Genomic DNA, 18,000 nt, shown 5'->3' on the forward strand with positions numbered 1-18,000 from the left:
CGAGTATAAAACTCGAACTTAGGGTTTTTTAGGGCTTTTTCACGTCAATTTCTGGGCAATTTTCAGGCGATTTCTTGGGCGATTTTCTGCAGTTCTTTGTCTTTTCTCCTTCTCCTCATTTCTGATTCGTGGGGAGTTGTTGTTTGGTGGTGATTCCACTCGGATTTGATAGGTTTGATTTCCCTCTTTTCTTTCAAATCTTGATTTTCTTCAACTGTGACTGTGCATGCATTGTTTCGGCCATACTTCGTGATATTTTGGTCGATTTCATGCTTAAAATCCTGACTTTCCTCTTGGGTTCCAATGTAGATCGTATTTTCGTCATGTCGCCGCGTAGAGCTCGAGGGACTCGAGGCCGTCCGACTGTTCAGAGCCCTAAGGAGGCTGCCCCTGTTGCCGCTTCGCATGGGGGTACATCTCTCACCCTTTCGCGATTTTAAACACTGTATTTCTTCAATTTCATATATATGCACCTGTATTTGCATGCAGATCCTCGTTTGTATCCTTTGAGATACCTTCGAGAAGAGCCGGTATCCTCCTTCGAGGGGATCGACGCTTAAAAGTGTTTGTTTTGCTTGGACAAAACACACTTCATAATACACAGGGGTGATTTCATATCATCCCACATGTATTGAAAGGTTCTGGTATGCTGTTATAATGCCCGTGCATAGTAACGCATATCTCCTTTATACATATGGTAGATGGAAAATCGTCACACCTGTTATGAGATAGCGACTATATCTTATGGAGTAAGATATACCGTTTTCTCTAAAATTTTAGGACTATACTTACACAGCTTATGTGTATCTCCTGTATCAGTCCATTTTCCTTCCACAATCTTCACCGTCGATGCAATTACGGGCCAGAGTAGTGTCACTCATTCTTATTATGAGGGGCTACCGTTAATCGAGTCTGCTCCTCAGTTTAAGTCAGATTACAGCGAAGGGGACCGAGAGTTGATTCAACGAGGTAGTTACCGTATTCTACGACGGTTAATCACGGACGCAACCTTAATTTCAGAGCAGGACTCAAACCAATGTATAAGGAAACCAGACTTCTTGTTTGGTGACTCCATAAAGGATCCGGCGATTGCTTTCTGCAAGCCTGTACAGTGGTTACACGAGGATGGTTCGTCATTCCTTTACTTGCCTTTTATCCCTCGAGAGCATTCATTGTTAAAGTTTAGGAATTTATCGGTTGGACGTGAAATGTTCTGGAGATTAACCGAAAACCACGAACGTATTCATTGCGGTTTCATTGGGAAAGAGGCTACTCCAGGGTCCAGTGAAAGAGCTTCTATACGAGGGCTTCATCCGGGTGGCTTAGGCCAAGACAATATACCTCAGAATGAAAAGACAGCGCAGGCCAACACCGTGAAGAATCGTTTGGCTGCAATGAAGAAGAAATTACCCCACGAGAGTTTCAGATGTTATGGATGGGTCCATTATTATGGGGATAAATGGTGGTGGACCAGAATGACTCGATATGTGTTGAACCGTTGGGGGCGAGAGTTAGCAAAACTAGGGTTAGAAGTCCCGATCCGTGCCAGCATGCATGGTCTGCAAATTAGTGTAGGTCATTTCCTCCATCTGTTCGAGATCTATAATCCTGACACTAATACGTTCTTCACCAAGAACGGGGAGCTCGGGTTACCATTGTACGAAATGATGAAGGTGTCTGGCTTACCCATAGGTGATGTTCCATATCAAGAGTTCTTCCCAACCATCAGTCAGCTCAATAAGATGAAGGATCGGTCATCTGTAACCCACGAGACTTTATGGGAGCTGACTTGTCATTATCATATAGCTATGGCTGAGATGGATACCAAAGCTAGGAAGAAATCTCCCCAGGTCAGCTTAAAGCAATTCGCCGATTATCTGTTCAAGAACCTGGAGGATCGATCGAAAGAGGTACGTGGGTTATCTCCTTTGAGCCCGGGTGACATCAATCGGCTGTTGGAGAAAACAAACGCACAATCTTACACTTCTCATTCAGAAGATGAGTTTTCGCACGGAACTAAGTTCCGCTCTTATTTGTTTCAAGCTGGTGTTCCGATTCGCCCCACTACTCTGTTGGCTAGCTTTCTGGCCATATGGTTGAAGAGATGTGTAGTTCCTCACCAGTCATCCGACGCTATGCCAATGGAAGTGTTGTATCCAGCCGTCCAGTTAGCCACAGGTCGCAGATTATCCTTGCTTCCTGCTATGGTGGCGGCTATTCACAGTGGGTTACGACAGTTAGTTTCCGCATTCACGCAAGAGAAAAAGAAACCCTCTGCCAGTATATCTGTTCCGAAACTAGAATTACCCTACACTTATTTGATGACATGGTTGGTTCTTCACCGGCCAGATCTAATGGAGGCTCCTGAGACGGTGGATCCTAGTCTTCCTCTTTTACAGACCCTTGAGGGTTGCAAATGGATCAACCATCGATGGCCGGACATAACGAGGCAGTTCAAAATTCATAAGTGTTGGGAATTCTTCCCTTGCTTCCCTCGGTTCTCCGGCACTTACAACACAACTTTATTGGATGCTGAAGACCCGAGGCAGAACCGTACCGTTCTAGATATCGGATGCTTCAGATGGCTGATGAATATCCGACCTGGCTATCTGTTGTTCAGGGTAAGGGACGTTTGCCACATTAAGCCCTATCTTCCATGTCGATTTGCCCGTCAATTTGGCTATGACCAAATTTATATCGGCAACCCGAATCGTCACCTTAGCTTTCGAGGTGGACTTATTGATGGGGCGAGAGCTTGGTTTTGGAGTATCGCCGGTTGCACAAATGTTGAATTCGATCTCCCTTTAGAGGCTCCGCCTCTACGGATGACCTTCCTCTTTTGTAAGTGGTTGATTGCCGCTAATATCGTCACTCGACGTGGGAGAGTATCGGACTCAGAGGAAGAGGCAGCTCCGTAGCAAACGACAGAGGCGACTCATGAGCCTATGGTGTCGACTCGAGGAAAAGAGGCTGCTGAATCCTCTAGAAAAGGAAAGGAACCGGTTCTTCCAGCTGGTAGTGAAGAGGAATTTGATAGTGAGGAAACGGAGACTTCTGAAGAGGCGGGTGAGACTGGCTCGAGTTCTGATGAAAGAGCTGGTCTCCCTGATTCTTTACTTGTAAGACCTCCCGTCGCTCCGGCCCAACCACAAGCTGCTCCGCAAAAACGAAGAGAGAGAATCGTCATGACCTATCCTAATCGGATGACGGTAGACGTTCTCAGTGGAGACGAAGAGGATGAAGAGGATACAGTGCCTCTTACTCATAGGAAAAGATCTCAATCTTCCACTCAGGTTCAAATTCAGGTCCCTCCCAGCACTGAATTACGCACCAAACGTCGTCACGAAGGTTGTGAAGCACATCCACCGAAGAGACAAAAGAAAGCTGTCTCTAAACCACGCGTTCATCTTCCTGCTCTAGAAGAGATGTCTGGTAGTGGTGCTTCTTCTGATGAACAAGGTAACTATTTGTTTTTATCGCTTTTACACTTTTTAACGCTCGAACTCATTCCATTTTTAATTTCTGTAGGGAGTCAAGAAGAGGGAGAATATCGAGTTGAAGCTGCTTCTCCTGGTGGTATGGAGACTGAGGAAACCAGCTTCGTTCAGCAAATGCAGGATACTCTAAAAGAAGGACCAGCTGATGTTCCACCGATTCCTGATATTGATCCATCGGCTGCGGATACAGGTACTGATCTTTCTCCCCTTGGAAGAGAAATCCGAGAAATGAATGAGTCAGACCGTGTGCCTCCTTTAATGACTTGTGCGCTTGGTCTCCTTTTAGTTAAACTAAAAGAAGCAGGTACAAGCGGTGGAGCTCTCGAATCCGTTCCGACCAACGAAGGTAAAATTAATCTTCTTTTTGAGCAAATTCGTTTAAATTTACGTGTCATTTATGGCTTAACACGTTCCGTAGATGCCACGATGCACGAATCTATTGGAGGAGAGGCCACGCATGCAACAGAGGTCGAGGAATTCAATGAGCATCACCTCGATTTTGATCTCTCTGAAGGCGACCATGAGTATATCTCCGACTTATTATCGGGGAAAACTCCTGGTGCAGCCACAGAATCCAACGTTGGAGTCGGTTCAACAGAAGCAGGTCCTTCTGAAAGTAAGACCTCTATTCTGTAAACTCCATATATGCATACATATATATCTTAACTTGATTAATCATATAAGTGTTTGAATTATAGGACCAGTTGCTGAAACTGATACTACTATAATCATTGGAACGTCTGATCGACCGAAGGGTAGTGAACTCGTGCCATGGGCAGGAACTGAGGTTGATTTGTAATCATCAGTTCTTGAACCTCAACCTTCTACTCCTATAGACCCCATGATGATAGAAGTCACCGTCACTCCTCAAATTAGCCCAGTTACAACAAAAGCGAGACCAACTGAAGAAGTTGGTACATCAGCTGATGTGGTGTCCAGAGCTGGTAAGTTTTACCCATAACTTGTTTCAAATCTCGGATTACCATTCCATTATACTTATTATGATTCTTTTGTTTGCAGAATATTCTCCCAAGGAGCCTCTCAACTTAGACCCAAAGTTCTCTGAGGTTGAGATTGAAAAATCTTCTGACGTAGTTAGTGCGTCAAAAGCTGCTATTTCTGAACCGACTTTGGCTGCTCAGGAGGCCGAACTACCCCCATTGGGTGAACAAGATCGTGCTGAAGGCTCTTCTGTTCAACTTGGTATGCTTCAACCTCGTCATTATGCATGCACGCATGTATTTTGTACTAACATATTTGTCCTCATCACAGCTCCTTCTTCATCATTATCAGACCATATCCAAGCGTTATTGGTCGACGATGATCCGGACAAAGCTGTCATCTGTTCCAATCTCCAAGGCTTCATTACTTTTTTAAACTCTATGGTCGATCGTATTCTCTTCAAAGGATCGTACTTTGAGAGTTATAACAAATCTCTTGAGCGTTCCGGACAAAGCTGTCATCTGTTCCAATCTCCAAGGCTTCATTACCTTTTTGAACTCTATGGTCGATCGTATTCTCTTCAAAGGATCATACTTTGAGAGTTATAACAAATCTCTTGAGCGTTTTATATCAGGGTTCAGAGAAGAAGGGTATAATGAATTAGCCGATTCAATCAACGCTTATTTGGTTGTTTAGAATCGAGTCGAGCGGAAATAGCTCGCTTAGAGGAGGAACTTGCAATGGCCAAGGATGCTCATGAGGTCTTAGAGTCCGAGTTGACGCAGGAAATTCAGGTTGAAGAAAACCTGTTACAGCAGCTGAACCTTCAAGATAAAATAATTGCTGAAAAGGAACAAGAGGTCGCCGCGCTTCAAAGTGTTGATGAAGAAGCTTTCAAAATTAAATTGACGGCTGAGCTTGAACAGACTTATGCACTTGAGCTTTCAAAACTTGAAAATCAGATTAGTCAATATAAACTTTTGTAATTGGAGAACATATATTATTTTTTATAGCTTTGTTTGGACACTCTTGGTCAATATATTGAATCTTTTTGCTCAAGCTCTTGTCGTCAAGTTGACACTGCATATACCCGTTTAGGGGTAGTCAGGTTATTCTCAAGAATATTTTAACTGATATTCTCCAGAAACTTCCTGTTGAGGATAGGGAAACAGTTTAGACTCTTATACCTATTTGGAGTATTCAGGTTTTTCTTAAGAATATTCTGAGTAATATTCTCCAGAAACTTCCTGTTGAGATTAGGGAAATAGTTTAGACTCGTATACCTATTGGAGTATTCTGGTCTCTTGTTTGTTGGTAGAGATGAACCCGAAATCGGAGAGGAAGAATTTTATATTCTATCTCCTGGTCTCTTGTTTGTTGGTAGAGATAAACCCGATGATGGAGAGGAAGAATTTTATATTCTATCTCCTGGTCTCTTGTTTGTTGGTAGAGATGAACCCGATGATGGAGAGGAAGAATTTTATATTCTATCTCCTGGTACAAAGGAAATTTAAATTGGGATTTCTATTCAGAGAATCTGAATAAGGTTTGATCAATTGAGATTGGAAGCAATCTTAACTTTTATAGTTTTGATTGCACAAATCGAAGCTGGACCTCTCGTTCATGGAAGGAATCGAAAGGGGATTTTGGTTTTGGTCCTAACTGTAGTAAGGTTTGACCAAGTGGGAATTTTGAGACGATCCTAACTGTAGGAAGGTTTGATCGTTTAGTTTGTGGACCTCTTGTTCATGGAACGAATCGAGAGGGGATTTTGGCTTTGGTCCTAACTATTTAAAGGTTTGACCAAGTGAGGAATAGGAGTAGGGTGCAAATAACAATGAGTTTGTTGATTTGCACAAACTACTCGGTGGGAAATTTTGATTTCAAACATAAGAATTTGACACAAAATAATTTGTTGACTGATACGGACTGATGACTATTGGTTGATCCGATCAGTGAGGGTTTCATGGTGTGAGATTACAAATCATCGAATCTCCTCTTCCATGATCACGTGACAGGGTTTTGTGAGGAAAGATTAACTATCATTAAATCTCATCTCAACAAGGTAGTAAGGAGATCTTAATCATTTTTATAATAATTAAGAATAGATTATTCACATGATCAGTCTTTATTTAGAATAATCAACTGATATCGGGTTGGATCTTAATTATTTTTATAACAATTAAGAATAGATTATTCACATGATCAGTTTTCATTTAGAATAATCAACTGATATCGGGTTATCCTGAAATATCCTATACAGGATTCTCTAGGAACTTCCCGTTTTACATAGGTTATCCTGAACGTATTATAGATAATACTTTTTCAGGAACTTCCTATTTATTGGCATCATCAATTTGTTGCCATCCTGAGTAATCAGGCGATAAGCACCGTTTGAATAGACTGTCTCTATCACGAACGGTCCTTCCCATTTAGCTTCAAATTTTTCTTTCTTTTTGGAGTTGAGGATCATAGGCCGTCTCTCAGCTAGGACCAAATCTCCTTCTTTAAAACTCCGTTGTCGAACCTTTTTGTCGAAGGCTCGGGAAATTCTGGCTTGGTAGAACTCAATGTGCTGTTGAGCTTCTAACCGCTTTTCATCGAGCATCTCGAGTTCTTCGAGACGTTTCTGATGTTGTTCTTCGGTTGTCATCTGGGTTACGAGAGCAATCCGAAGAGATGGAATTTGTATTTCCAGTGGAAGAACGGCTTCACACCCGTATACCAACGAATACGGGGTCGCTCCCGTCGGTGTACGTACTGTGGTACGATAGGCCCATAGAGCTGCGCCAAGCTTGTCATCCCAATCTCGTTTATTTGTCTTCACGAATTTTGATAAGAGCTTGATGATTGTCTTATTGAAGACTTCCGCCAATCCATTTGCTGTGGGGTTGTACGCTGTTGACGAAATGTCTTGAATTCTGAATTTCTCGCCTTCCGCCAATCCATTTGCTGTGGGGTTGTACGCTGTTGACGAAATGTCTTGAATTCTGAATTTCTCGCAAAACCTGATAAAGGCATTGCTGATGAATTGAGGACCGTTGTCATGTACGATTCGTCTTGGGACACCATGCCGATAAATGATATGATGTTTGATGAATGCAATAACGTTACTTTTTTTAACTTCTCTGAGCGGAATTGCTTCAGCCCATTTGGAGAAGTAATCAGTAATTGCTAGGATAAACCGATCACCTTTAACTGATGGTGGATTTATGGGACCAACAATATCCATTCCCCAAGTCTCAAACGGCCATGACGTTGCTGACGGGTGTAGATACTCTGGAGGCTGGTGCATATAATTTGCGTGTAATTGACATGCTTGACATCGTCGGGCATACTCAGTTGTGTCCTTTATCATAGTTGGCCAATAATATCCAATTCTTCTAAGTCGGTCACAGAGCTTAGGACCGGGTTGATGTGCGCCACATATCCCCTCATGCGCCTCTTCGAGTGCTTGTTCTGCTTCCTTATTGGAAAGACAACGGAGCAATAGACCGTCGTACGACCGTCGGTACAACATTTGCGATTCAGCGTTGTAGTAAAATCTCGGTGCTCTCCGCCGAATCGAATCCCTTTCTTTCACATCTTCAGGTAAGATACCGTGTAAGACATAATCAATAATAGGGAAACGCCAATCTCGAACTTCGGGTTCAACTCCAGTTGAATATGCTTCTTTGGCAACCGAATCGTAGATAGGAACAATAAGTTGGTGAGTTCTCACTGTAATTAATTGTTCTGTCTCGGGAGGCTGAGCCAGAGATACCGACAATGCCACCAATGCGTCTGCGTATGTATTTTGGAGACGCGGAACGTACTCGATGAAAAATTCTTCAAACGAGCTTGCCACCTCAATGGCCACCTGGTGGTATGGAATCAGGTCTTGATTTCTGACTTCATACTCTCCTCGAATCTGATTAACTACCAGTTGAGAATCTCCAAAAGCTTCAAGGTATTCTACCCCCAGCTCTTTGGCAAAATTGAGTCCAATTATCAATGCATTGTACTCGGCTACGTTATTAGAGCATGGTTCGGTTAACGAGTATGCTCTAGGCAAGACATGCTTTTTCGGGGAAACTAAAACGACCCCCACTCCTGAGGAGATTTTAGAACATCCGGAAGAACTTGCCACGTTGGTTGCTCGGGAAGCCCCATCGAAGTACAATTGCCACACTTGTTGATGTGAGGTGATATTAACTTCGTGAGTTTCGTCCGGCAGGTCGTCGTACAACTCAACTACATCTTTTGTAGGATTTTCTGCCAAGAGGTCGCAAATGGCTCGTCCCTTGACTGATTTTTGTTGCTTGAAGTATAAATCATATTGCGACAAGAGCAAAGCCCATCTGGCTAGACGCCAATTCATGGAAGCCGGTTGGGTCATGAACACTCGGATGGGATTTATGTTGGAAATGACATAGATTGTCTGTCCAACTAAATAATATCGCATTTTTTTAATCGCGAATACCAAAGCGAGGCATTCCTTTTCAATCATTGGATAACGAGATTCAGCTCCTACCAACGTACGACTCAGATAATACACAGCTTGCTCGTGACCGTTATCGTCGTCTTGTGCAAGTAATGCACTTAACGAATGGCTCGTCGCTTTGACATAAATCAAAAATGGTCTGCCCGATTTTGGTGCAACGAGAATAGGTGGATTCGCCAGATATTTCTTAATATCTTCGAATGCCTTTTGGCATGCTTCATCCCAAACGAACGACACGCCTTTCTTCGCAAGTTTAGAGAACGGTTGACATTTTCCCGACAAATTTGATATAAACCGACGGATGTATGCCAATCGACCTTGCAACCCTCTGAGTTCTTTAAGATTTCTCGGGGGTTGTAACTCGTGTATTTCCTTCACCTTATCAGGATCAATATGAATACCTTTTGTGGTGACGACGAATCCAAGAAATTTACTGCTCGACATTCCAAGGAAGGATTTAGTCGGGTTCATTTTCAGCTGATGAGTTCTCATAAGCTCGAACATTGTCTTCAGATCGTTAATGTGGTCGTTTTTATCACGACTCTTAACGACCAGGTCATCAACGTAGCATTCGACAGTCTTCCGGAGGTGCTCTTGAAAGATCTTCGTCATTCTTTTTAAGGACTGGAATAATATTGGCCAACCATTCAGGATGTTGTTCTTCTCTGACAAAACCCGAATCAATCAGTTTCTTAACTTCAGCTTCTATCGCCTCCATAATTTGCGGACGAAACCGTCTTTGTTGTTGTTTGACAGGTTTGGCATCCGGTTTAATGTTAAGGCTATGCATTGCTACATCTGGGTCGAGTCCCGGCATATCTTCGTAGTTCCAAGCGAAAACGTCGATATACTCTTTAACGAGGGCTATTAATTCCTCTTTTTCATCCGGTGGAAGATCACCACTAATAAATATAGGTTTCGGATTACTTTCGTCACCCATATTAACCTGGACTACTTTATCCTCAGTAGGAGGTTCTCTTTGCTCAAATCTATCGCCATATTGGATATTCATGTAATGCATCCATGGATCTTCCCAAATAGGCAATTGATCGTCCTCTTCGGTTGTGGAAGGATCAACTGTCATCATGTTCGACATTAGGGCTTTGAATCTTTCACCAATGCTCACGTCCGAATCCCAATTTGAAGTGTCGGATGAATGTCCACTCCTATCTATTAATTGGTTAATGATCTGTTGGCCATAATCGTCATCGGATGATGAAGCATAACCCAGACCCCTATTGTGACTGTAATAATTATCTGGTTTTCCTTTTGGTACATAGGCAGGACGGGGTGGAACCCTAACACCTTGACCAAAATAAAGACCTTCACCGAGCGAGAGGTCATAACCTTGTTTTGTCATATAACCTAATGATCTGTTGGCCATAATCGTCATCAGATGATGAAGCATAACCCAGACCCCTATTACGACTGTAATAATTATCTGGTTTTCCTTTTGGTACATAGGCAGGACGGGGTGGAACCCTAACACCTTGACCAAAATAAAGATCTTCACCGAGCGAGAGGTCATAACCTTGTTTTGTCATATAACCATTCGCTTGTGAACTATACTGAGAGAAATATCGCCCAGGTTTTTCTTCATCCGAATTGGTGTCCAAGAAAAGATCAGGAGTTGGGGATGGATTCCCCTTTTCAAAGATTATTTCTTTTTCACCCCCTGTCTTTGCGGGTAGAATCACAGTTGTTCCGACTGGATTTTGAAGATATTTTATCGTCGTGCAAGACGAACGAAGCGGCATGTGTAGACTAGGATCGTCCAAGGTGAATACTCTAAATCATCTTTTATTATTTCATCGGCAAGTTGCCAGTTACAACTTTCGTCCGACGATTCATCACCGTCAAGATCGATTACAAGAGGTTCAATGTCATTTAGTACAAGACCTTCACTATAATCGAGCCCGGCTTCGGTATTAGCTTCTTCTCCGCTGTCCATGCCATGGGCCGATGGTTCAGTATCGGACTCAGCATCATAAAGAAGGGAGTCAGTAAAGTAATTTTCTAACCCCTTGAATGGTTGCTTATCCGCGACCACCGTCTTGACCTCCTCATTAGTGTCGACATACTTCAAACACTGATGGAGGGTGGAGGGAACTATAAGATTACCGTGGATCCATGGACGACCCAACAGTAAATTATAAGAAGTCTCCGCATCGATCACATAGCAGGTGACTTCAGACTTCAGATCTCCGAGTTGACACTTCACCCGGATTTTTCCTAACGGTCTCGACCCGCTAGTATTGAATCCGTAGATAACCGTCCCTGTGGAGGCTAACTTGCTGGCGGGGATTCCGAGGTGATACATCAACCGAAGTGGCATGATGCTAACAGCAGAACCCGGATCGACTTGGATCCGGTTGACGACGCTAGAGCCAATATATCCGGCGAAATATAGAGGCCTATCATGCTTCGAATTCCTGACTTGCATATCTTCTTTGGTGAAAGCGATGCAAAGAAATTTGGTGGCTGTCAGATTGCAATGCTACACTGATGACTCTGTCTTTTCAGGAGTTGGTTTGATCTGAGTGAGGAATACCTCAGAATCAGCCAAAGCTTCTTGTAAAGCTTCCCTGGTTTCCTTCGAGAGGCGCAGCAACTCGTACAATGTGATTCTTGCTGGGATATTAGCCAGCTGAGCCATAACGTCGAAACGATATGGTGCGTTCGAGCTTTCCGGTTTGTCTCGTCCAATCGGTCGACTAAAACGAGACTGCTTCGGAATTTGAACCTCTCTGTGTTGAGGTTCTTTTTCTTTTTGCTTAACAACTTTCTGAGGTTTTTCAGCTGCTACTGGTGGAGTTATGGCTACCCCCAGCTCCGTAAGAGTTTTGGCATTTGGATCTGAGGTTTCCGGATACCTATAATGGTACTCGTTTCCACTTCTTGTAGCAAAAACTTCCTGTTCTCCATCAGAAAGTGATAAAGCTGCTATATCCTCATCGTTCTTCTCGGGAATCGCCGAGGCTCCATAGCAGGACTTCTCCTTTCCCTTGCCTTTTGACTTCTTCTTTGATGTGGGTGTCGTCCACTGTTCATCTTCAAGCAAATCCGGATGAACCCAAAGGATTTCGCCGTTGGGGGCTGTGTGAGATACGAGCCCCTTCTGGCGCTGTCCATGAGGGTCATCGTTGATGGTTTGCATCTTGACCTTTGATACTGGCTCGGCTTGAAACCAGGACAAAGGAACCGATCCGAAGCTAATAGAGACCGCGTTTGCGCCTACCTTCTTCTCCTTTGGCTTCGGCGTCACAATACCAACATCAATTAATGTTTGTATTTTATCCTTTAAGACATAACATGTCTTAGTAGGATGGTGGACCCTTCTGTGATATGCACAATACTTTGGGTCATTGATCTTCGTTGCTTCTTCTTGGTTTGTGACCGGTGGAGTTCTGCTTTTGATTATTAGCTGGTGGCAAACCTCTCTCCAAGTTCTTTCTCTTGAGAAAGCGTTCAGCCTGTTCACCTCTCATTTTCAACTCCTTCCAAGTTTTAGAGGGCACAACCCCCATGACCTCTAATACATCCAAGGATAGGTTATTATGATATGTTTGCAGGATAAATTCCTATGTGAGTGGATCTCTGCAGTTCACCGCTTTGTCCCGGAATCGTTTGACAAAGACATCGACCGATTCCCCATCTTTCTGCTTCTCATCCAACAATATGCCAATTGAGACATCTGTGTCGTCGTCGAAGAAATTGGTGAGGAATAATTCTTCCATATCCTCCCAGTTAGTGATACTCCCGGGCTTAAGGCGTCGGTACCAATCGAAGGCAGGCCCACGAAGGGTTCCTACGAATGACCGGACCATCAGGGCTTCGTTCCCGGATATTGCGCCGAGATACGACTTGAAATAGATCAAGTGCTGAGTTGGTGAACCCCTGCCATCAAAAGGAGTAAAGTTAATCAAATTAAATTTCTGGGGATAAGGAATCAGGTCCCACTCCCTCGGGTACGGGTATGGAATGCCCGTTTTCTTCACTTCTTGAGCCGTCATCAGAGCGTTGACTTTGCTCTCGAGATCATGCATCTTCTTGTCCTCTTCCTCGCTTTTCTTCAAGTAGATATGTGGAGGTTGAGTGGATGACTTGGTCGGACCACTTCCGGAGTTGTCTTTATCTGGAGGAGGATCGTCAAAGATAGTCTCATCCTCTTCATTACGCCGGCTGGATTCCGCCTTCTGGCTCGATTCCGGTTGGTGTTGCTGAACCTGCAAATCTCGCATCTGTTGCATAGTCAACTCCATCTCGGTCTTGAACTCCGCTCTAATTTCTTCGCGCTGTTTAGCCAACGCTTCCTGTAGGATATGAGCCAGTTGATCCGGCGTGATTGCAAATGATTCTCTGACTTGCCCAACACTGGACGCAGTATCGTCCGATGCAATGGCGGAACAGGTATCTGACATTTCTTCATCTGAAGAGAGCCCCTCGTACATTCTCTTGTAATCTCGACGTAGGTTGGCTCTTCTTTGTAACCACGACATTCTTTGAGAAAGACCCCGCTCAACTCTCCCTCCCGGAGAGAAATCAGGATCGTAGTTAACTGACTTCTGCTTTCCTTTATTGGTCATGTTGATAGTGACCTCAGGGAACTCATCTTGTCGGATTATAGGTTTCTTTTTGTTGAAACATCTTGTTTTGGGTCTTGACGCTTCATTGGACAATCTTTGAAATACGGAGACTCTTGTTGAATTATTCTTAGAGCATCCGCATTCTGTCAACACTGCTTTAATGAGTCTCTCGCAAGCGCAATGAGACTCGTTTTCTCTGACAACCCTCTTTCTTGAGTTATCTTTCTGATAGTACAGCTCATCATTATTGTGATTCGAGCAACCTATCTTTTGCTTTTGAACTTTGTTAACATGCACAGGACGACTGGTCGTCGCCTCTGGGTGATCCAAAGTTGAATTTTTAAATCCACCCCTTTGCGGGAGTGGGTTTTCATAGGTCCTAAACGAGAGTGAACTGATATTCTCTCGTTCCGGATTTGTGCAGTTCTGACAGGAGGGTGTTTACGACCCCCTGTATATGAAACCACTACGGGTTTATTTACAGGATCTGACGGTTCTTTAACTGAGGCTTTGCCTCGATCGTCAGCCGAAGGACCGAGGCGATCCTCCATGGTGATCTTAAACTTAGACAAATCTGGGCTAACCCAGGGTTTTACTGATGATGCAGTAGACGGGCCCGGAGCAGATGCTTGCGGCGTCTTCGGCATCCAAACTCTACGGTTCTTTGGTGGCTTTTCAGACACCGTCTCCTTCTTGGTTTCTTGTGCTTGTTGACGAAGAGCGCGAGCACGGGCGGCCTTCGCCTTACGCCTTTGTATCCGTTCCTTAAGGATTGAACGGGCCCTTTTGACGAGAGTCCACTCCTCCGTCATAAGTTGTGCAGAAATATGATTATTTTGTCGTTGAGGCAACTGAGTCGTTTTCTGTTTCCTCGACTCTAGGTCCGCATAGTAATGGACCCCGTCGGTTTGTTGCATGGCCTTAGCTAATTGACGAGCACGGCGCTGGCGCTGTCTCTGACGAGCTCTCTTCGTCAGCACCGATGAGCTATTGATCAACGACTCCGTAATGGGTGTAGAGTCGTTTTGAGCAGGGATGTTGCAAGGAGATTCCTTAGCAGCAGTCGGGCAAGAATCTTCGCCTGCGGTCTCCGTTGGAATTGCAGACTTGAAAGTTTTCTTGAAAGGTGAAATCTTCCTATATTTGCGAGACGAGGAAGATTTCACAGATGAGGATGATAAATATTCCTCAAACTTTGCTTGATCGAATTCATATTCGATCTCTTCATTGATAACGATCTTGATCGGTTACGACACCGCAGCCTCGGCAGCGAGGCCGCTGGCTCTCACTGTGGTCGCCAGCTTGTTTGCATCAAAAGTTGTTTCCATTGATAATTTTATTGAACTTCAGTCGTTTACAACAAATTACAATGAAAAAATTAGAAAATTACAACTCTTGAGAAACTAACACAAAAATCGTCTATCGATTCTTGTTTTTGTGGGACTTTGCCTGTGCCGGGAACGCTTTGGTTCGTGGACCGCCGAATCACAGATCGTGAAAGGGGTTTAATGATTCTGACTTCGTTTATCGAAGTGAGGACTTGAAACGATATCTTATCAAAGTAAGATAGTCGTTCTTCTTAAAATCAAGTCAAAGCTTAATTTCAAGGATTTCGTAAGAAAACTCAAATCTGCTCTCTCTGGCTCTGGAATGCTCGAAAATCTGCTCGATCCTCGTCAGAAATGACCCTAGGGGTATTTATAGCCTCTGGGGCTAATAACTGCAAAAACTTAACAATCGAAGAAGTCAGTACGGCGAGACAGTGTTTACTGTCTCGCTGGGCGAGATAGTGTTTGCTGTCTCGGCCCGCGAGACAGTAAATATTGTCTCGAAAATGGAATATTCTGGCAGTTTTCGTTTTAACTGCCTTCCCACGTTTCAAACTCCGTTATTTTGGTAGTTATTCACGTGATTTTCGCCCATGATGTTTCCCACGTCCCCTGGCAGTTAATGGACACGTGTAGGGCAGTTATAAAGGTGGTTTTTGACCATTTCAAAGCTGTCTCGCTGGCGAGACAGCAAACTCTGTCTCGCTGGTGAGACAGCAAAGTCTGTCTCGCTGGGCGAGACAGCAAATACTGTCTCGCTACGAGACAGCAAATACTGTCTCGCTGCGAGACAGCAAATACTGTCTCACTGCGAGACAGCAAAGACTGTCTCACTGGCGAGACAGCAAAGTCTGTCTCGCTGGTGAGACAGTTCATATCTGTCAGTTTTAAGTGGTTTTCCCTATGTTTGGATATCTATTAGCATTTTTTTGATGCCTACAGACAATACTTGGTTTTTCCTAAGTTTTTTCGTTTCAAACTCTGTCTTTAGGCATGAGCTAGCTTCTGTAAGCTCCATGTGTGTTCCAATAACATTTATATCATCAATATAGACTGAGATAATACAAAAACCATTTTTAAATTTCTTTATAAACACACAAGGGCAGACATTATTATTTGCATATCTCATCTTCAGGAGGAACTCACTTAGTCAGTTATACCATATTCTACCCGACTGTTTTAAGTCGTATAACGACCTTTGCAATTTAATGCTATACATATTGTGATTCTCGTTTTCTCTCAATTCAGGAATTTTAAGTCCATCAGAGACTTTCATATAAAAATATTAGCGTCTAATAACACATATAAAAATAAGGTCATGACGTACATATACTGCATATATAAATTCATAATTTCTGCCATAGGTATTAACTTGCGGAACATAATACAATCACTAATAGGAGAATATTTTACATCTAAATCGATGTTGGGTCTCTGCGTGAACCCATTGAGCTATGAATCTCAATTTATATCTCACCACCTTACAATTCTCATTTATTTTTCTTACGAAGACCTATTTATATCCTGCTGGGATATATGGACTACAGGTTCAAAATACTTTAGCGAGTTCAGCTCAGCCTCAATTGCCACTTTTTATCTCACCTAGTCCGAGTGCTTTAAGCACTCTGCTACCGACTTAGGTTCTGGATCCAGATTATTTTTGAAGATAGTAAGAGCAACTGTAGAGGCAACTATGTTGCCGATAACTTTTATATTTCTATTATATATTTCTCCTTTTTCACAAATTTGTGGCCACTTTAATTCTTATTTTATGCTTTTTCACAAATTTGTGGCCACTTTAATTCTTATTTTATGTCAACCAAATCCTCGTCATTTCCCTTAACAATTGGATTTGGTATTCTTATTTTATGTCAACCAAATCCTCGTCATTTCCCTTAACAATTGGATTTGGTCGTTCCGCATCTCTAATATTATGATTATCAAGTACACGTGTAATTTATTGGAGATTTTGTCTTCAGGACAAGCCTCTTCCGGAGGTTATACGAGTGACTGTCTTTCTATATTAGATTTGGTGTGCCGCGGACTTTTATCTTTTTCACTAACAAGTTTTCTATACTTTTGGTGCAGTACGCTTCTGACGTACCAAATCATCAATGATATACTCAACATGAATATGGGGCTTAGTCACTCTTTTCTTAGCAGATAATCATGTGAACTTCTGGTTTAGTTTGACTAGTACGTGGATATAAATATTGAAGATCTTTTTATTTTGTGAAATTTCTTGACATTATTTGTATTTTGGGCACTAATCTCCCCCTAATGTTGAGAATTGATCTTTAATAAAAATACAGTCAGTGTACCAATTGTAAATTGATCCCTTAACATGGGCCATAAGTACTAAATTATTGACGGAGTTTTATAAATAATGTATGTACCTTCACCGAGGTCCCATAGAGGTACACTATGGTGGTGATATAGAAACATGGACTACAAATAAAGAATACGCAGATGAGAAGTGTTTCACTTCTTCACCACATATTAGATAAAGGGAAAAATTGTGATATGCAGTTGGTCGGATTTGGTTGAATGCCCCTATTTAATTTAAGGAAATCCGACAAATTATATTTTGCCCAAAATGACCCAATAGCTCATGCCAGAATTTAAAAGAATTTGGGTCCCTAAATCTCAAAAATCATCGCAACATGGTGTATTTTAGGTCAGACAAATTCTAAAGTGTATAAATAAAAACCACATAGGTTCACAAGAGTTTAAAGCAAACTCAAGTTAAATCAAAATTGTCTGACAAATGCATATAATCCAAATATAAAAAACCAAATAGTTTACCTTGACCATCTTGATAAGATCCACTTCAATGTCCACTACCTCCCCCTCATCCAAGCTTATGAATATTAGTTTGAATTATGACATGTGCTTCAGGCACTACTTGTGAACCAATTAAACTTGCATTATGGTTTCTCACAATAGCTGGTTGTGTTTTTAACAACTACTAATGTAAGGATTAGTTCATAATGCTTAATATAATTTTTAGTTGTATAAGGTTACTTGTTGAATTGTATTCAGTCAAGGGTTTAAAATCCAAAAATGGCTACATGATAAGATCTCCTACTATGTTCATAGCTCCCCCTTGTCCACACGTATAAGAAATTTTCTGAATTATAGCATATGCTACAAACACAACTCGT

Source organism: Asparagus officinalis, chromosome 2 (genome assembly GCF_001876935.1).
Source record: "Asparagus officinalis chromosome 2, Aspof.V1, whole genome shotgun sequence".
Classification (NCBI taxonomy): Eukaryota; Viridiplantae; Streptophyta; class Magnoliopsida; order Asparagales; family Asparagaceae; genus Asparagus; species Asparagus officinalis.